Source organism: Rhinopithecus bieti, unplaced genomic scaffold (genome assembly GCF_001698545.2).
Source record: "Rhinopithecus bieti isolate Rb0 unplaced genomic scaffold, ASM169854v2 scaffold_30687, whole genome shotgun sequence".
Lineage (NCBI taxonomy): Eukaryota > Metazoa > Chordata > Mammalia > Primates > Cercopithecidae > Rhinopithecus > Rhinopithecus bieti.
Genome location: NW_016813366.1, coordinates 397,721 through 402,365, shown reverse-complemented (window position 1 = coordinate 402,365; position 4,645 = coordinate 397,721). Strand labels below are relative to the sequence as shown.

Here is a 4,645-nt window from a genome sequence, read left to right as displayed (position 1 = left end):
TTTTTTTTTTTTTTTTTTGAGACAGAGTCTCACTCTGTTGCCCAGGCTGGAGTGCAGTGGCCGGATCTCAGCTCACTGTAAGCTCTGCTTCCCAGGTTTATGCCATTCTCCTGCCTCAGCCTCCCAAGTAGCTGGGACTATAGGTGCCCACCACCTTGCCCGGCTAGGTTTTTGTATTTTTAGTAGAGACGGGTTTCACAATGTTAGCCAGGATAGTCTCGATCTCCTGACCTCGTGATCCTCCCGTCTCGGCCTCCCAAAGCGCTGGGATTACAGGCGTGAGCCACCGTGCCCAGCCTAATTTTTGTATTTTTTTTAGTAGAGACAGGGATTCACCATGTTGGCCAGTCTGGTCTCAAACTCCTGACCTCGTGATCTGCCCACCTTAGCCTCCCAAACTGCAGGATTATAGGCATGAACCACCACACCCAGTCTGTTTGATTTTGTTTTTGTAGAGACAGGGTCTCTCTTTGTTGCCCATATGGTCTTGAACTCATGGGTTCAGGCAATCCCTCTGCCTAAGCCTCCCAAATGGCTGGGATTACAGGCATGAACATCTGCGCCCAGCCTGGTTGAAAATGGCAACACAGGAAGACCCCGTCTTTACAAAAAAAACTTAAAAAATTCGCGGGGCATGGTGGTGCATGCTTGTAGTCCCAGCCAGTAGGGAGACTGAGGCAGGAGGCTCACTTAAACCCCAGGAGTTCGAGGCTGCAGAGAGCTATGATTGTGCCACTGCAGTCCAGCCGGGGCAGTAGAGTAAGACCCCATCTCAAATCAATTAATCAATCAATCAGTCAATCTATTGTGTAGCACCTGTGGGTGAAGGTGTGGACCAATCGGAACCCTCAGGAACGGTGCGTGTGAATGTAAAACGGTGAAAATGCCACTGTGAAAAACAGTTCGGTTGGGAGGCTGAGGCAGGAGAATGGCGTAAACCCGGGAGGTGGAGCTTGCAGTGAGCTGAGATCCCGCCACTGCACTGCAGCCTGGGCGACAGAGCGAGACTCCGTCTCAAAAAAAAAAGAAAAGAAAAGAAAAACAGTTCGGCAGCCGGGCGCAGTGGCTCACACCTGTAATCCCAGCACTTTGGGAGGCCAAGGCGGACAGATCACCTGAGGTCGGGAGTTCAAAACCAGCCTGGCTAACATGGCGAAACCCGGTCTCTACTAAATACAAAACTTAGCTGGCTGTGGTGACATGTGCCTGTAATCCTAGCTACTCAGGAGGCTGTGGCAGGAGAATGGCTTGAACCCCAGAGGTGGAGGTTGCAGTGAGCTGAGATTGTGCCACTGGACTCGAGCCTGGGCGACAGATGAAGACTCCTTCTCAAAAAAAAAAAGTAGAAGAAGAAGAAAAAGAAGAAGAAGAGGAGGAAGAGGATGAGGAAGAGAAGGAAGAAGAAGAAGAAGAGGAAGAAGAGGAAGAAGAAGGAGGAGGAGGAGGAGGAGGGGAAGAGGAAGAGGAAGAGGAAGAACAACAACAACAATTTGGGAATTTCTCACAAAGGTCAAACATGGAGTCACCATTTGACTCAGGAATTCCACGCCTAAGTGTCTACCCAGGAGAACTAAAAACACATGTCCATGCAGAGACCTGTCCATGAAGCTCAGAGCAGCAGGCTCATAATAGCCAAGAGGTGGAGGCAACCCAGGTATCTACTGAAGGATGGATCAGGACAATGTGGCCTATCCACACACTGGAATATTACTTAGCCATGAAAAGGAAGGAGCCTCTGACCCAGGCCACAGCGTGGATGAGCCCTGAGGAACTCATGCTCCATGAGAGAAGCCAGACACGAAAGGTCACGTAGTGTGTGGTCCCATTTCTTTCTTTCTTTTCTTTTCTTTTTTTTTTTTTCTTTTGAGATGGAGTTTCACAGTTTTGCTCTTGTTGCCCAGGTTGGAGTGCAGTGATGTGATCCCAGCTCACTGCAACCTCCACCTCCCAGGTTCAAGCTCCTCCTCAGCCTCCCGAGTAGCTGGGATTACAGGCATGCACCACCACGCCTGGCTAATTTTGTATTTTTAGTAGAGACGGGGTTTCTCCATGTTGGTCAGGCTGGTCTTGAACTCCCAACCTCAGGTGATCTGCCCATCTCGGCCTCCCAAAGTGCTGGGATTACAGGTGTGAGGCACCGCGCCCAGCGGTGTGATCCCATTTCTCTGAAATATCTGGGACAGGTGGACCCACAGAGAAGGGAAGTGGCTGCGTGGGTGCCGGGGGGTGGGGAAGGGAGTGGGGAGTGACAACTCTTGGGGACAGGATTTCTTTTCGGGTGATAGACTGTTCTGGAATTAGAGATGGTAGTGGCACCACACTGTGAACGCACTAAAATCCACTGAAGTGTACACTTTTTTTTTTTTTTTTTTGAGACGGGGTCTTGCTCTGTCACCCAGGCTGGAGTGCAGTGGCCGGATCTCAGCTCACTGCAAGCTCCGCCTCCCGGGTTCACGCCATTCTGCCTCAGCCTCCCGAGTAGCTGGGACTACAGGCGCCCGCCACCTCACTCAGCTAGTTTTTTGTACTTTTTAGTAGAGACGAGGTTTCACCGTGTTAGTCAGGGTGGTCTCGATCTCCTGACCCTGTGATCTGCCCGTCTTGGCCTCCCAAAGTGCTGGGATTACAGGCTTGAGCCACCGTGCCCGGCCGAAGTGTACATTTTTAAATGGGTAAAATGGCAAATGCTGGCTGGGCACAGTGGCTCAAGCCTGTAACCCCAGCACTTTGGGAGGCCAAGGTGAGTGGATCACTTGAGGCCGGGAGTTCAAGACCAGCCTGGCCAACATGGTAAAACCCCATGTCTACTAAAAATACAAAAAGTAGCCAGGCGTGGTGGTACACGCCTGTAATCCCAGCTACTTGGGAGGCTGATGTAGGAGAATCGCTTGAACCCAGGAGGTGGAGGTTGCAGTGAGCCGAGATAGCACCACTGCACTCCAGCCCAGGCAACAGAGTGAGACCCTGTTTAAACAAAACAAAACAAAACAATAAATAAAATGGTAAATTTTGTTATGTGAACTTTACCTGCATTTTTTTCAAAATTGTATAGTTTATTCTATAGTATCTCTCTCCCCCACTGGACTGTCTCCATGAGGACAGGGACCAGAGTGATCTTAGTTAACTGTTGGCTCACATCTGAAATTCCAGTGCTTTGGGAGGTAGAGGCCAGAAGATCACTTGAGCCCAGGAGTTTGAGACCAGCTTGGGCACCATAGTGAGATTCCATTTCCACAAAAAAATATAGAATTTAGCCGGCCGTGGTGGTGCGTGCCTGTAGTCCCAGCTACTCAGGAGGCTGAGACAGGAGAATTGCTTGAGCCCAGGAGGTTGAGGCTGCAGTGAGCCGAGATCACGCCACTGCACTCCAGCCTGGGTGACAGAGCGAGACTCCATCTCAAAACAAAAACAAAAACAAACCTGTAATATGATCAACAAATACATCTGGCTTCAGCAGACAGATCCCAGATACCAGATCATTAGAGTTGGTATCTCTCTTTCTTTCTTCCTTTTTTTTTTTTTTTTTTTTTGAGACAGAGTCTCACTCTGTCATCCAGGCTGGAGTGCAGGGGTGTGATGTCAGCTTACTGCAACCTCTGACTCCTGGGTTCAAGTGATTCTCATACCTCAGCCTCCCGAGTAGCTGGGATTACAGGTGTGTGCCACCAAGCCTGGCTAATTTTTTTGTTATTGTTGTTTTTTTATATTTTTAGTAGAGGTGGGTTTCACCATGTTGACCAGGCTGGTCTCGAACTCTCAGCCTCAGGTGATCCACCTGCCTCGGCCTCCCAAAGTGCTAGGATTACAGGTTTGAGCCACCACGCCCGGCCCCTGGTATCTATATCTATTTGGTATCTCTGAATATCCCCTCCTTCAACCCCTCACCCTAAACCTGAATTTCTCTCCAGTCCAGGCGCTGGATGGGGCCAGATACACCTGGTCTGTGTGGATGAGAAAGAGAGGAAAGAAAGAGGAGTCAGCCCTTTAGCAAGTAAAACTTTTATTAAATAAATTTTTAGGTTTTTTTTTTTTTTTTTTTTCTTTTCAGACCAAAGAGAGGCGTTTTGGACATTAAGACGCTTTGCTGCTTCTCACCTGAAACACGCAACGGGAACACCGACCTCTCCAGCCACGGGAAATCTTCTTTGACACAAAACTCAAACCAAGTCAACCCAAAGTTCCAAGTTCTTTGCTTTCTTTTCTGTGTGTGTGTATTGGTTCGTCCTAAAAGTCAGTTTGCAAGTTGAAACTTCATGAAATTACTTGTAGCAGAAATAAAGTACATCGTACAAATCACGCAGGTCTGCGATGTGGAGTATAAAAATGGTATTTACAGCCAGTAAACATGGACCAGAAAGACACGTACAACTGCACACCAGCACACACTCCCAAGCAGGCCCTCGGGGGCTCGGCGGGCGCCGCGGACACGGGTGGGGCCCCCTCGAGGCCGATTGGCACACACTTGCACACGGGGACACACGGAACACAGGCACGCTAGAGGAGTGTCTCGAACAATTATCAAACTCTGGAATATCGAAACAAGTTGGTTCAGAAGATTTTTTTTTCTTTTCTATTTTTTTCATTTTTTTTTTTTTTTTTTTTTTTTTTTTTTTTTTTTGTTGGTTCCCCCCCCCCCCCCCCCCAG

The 4,645-nt window shown here is 48.9% G+C and overlaps 1 protein-coding gene and 1 long non-coding RNA gene across 3 annotated transcripts in view; one reads left to right on the top strand and one right to left on the bottom strand.

Annotated features, from left to right (window-relative positions):
* LOC108512680 (uncharacterized) overlaps positions 1-4,296 on the top strand; it is an 11,029-nt gene extending 6,733 nt beyond the window's left edge. The window contains exon 3 of the long non-coding RNA XR_001880657.1: positions 4,049-4,296. This is a non-coding gene — a long non-coding RNA (uncharacterized LOC108512680). The remainder of the gene's footprint in view (positions 1-4,048) is intronic.
* The window catches only part of CELF5 (CUGBP Elav-like family member 5), a 28,059-nt gene continuing 27,397 nt past the window's right edge, over positions 3,984-4,645 (bottom strand). For both annotated transcript variants that reach the window (XR_001880656.1, XM_017848035.1), the window contains exon 12: positions 3,984-4,303. The gene's annotated coding sequence lies outside the window, so the exon portion shown is untranslated. The remainder of the gene's footprint in view (positions 4,304-4,645) is intronic.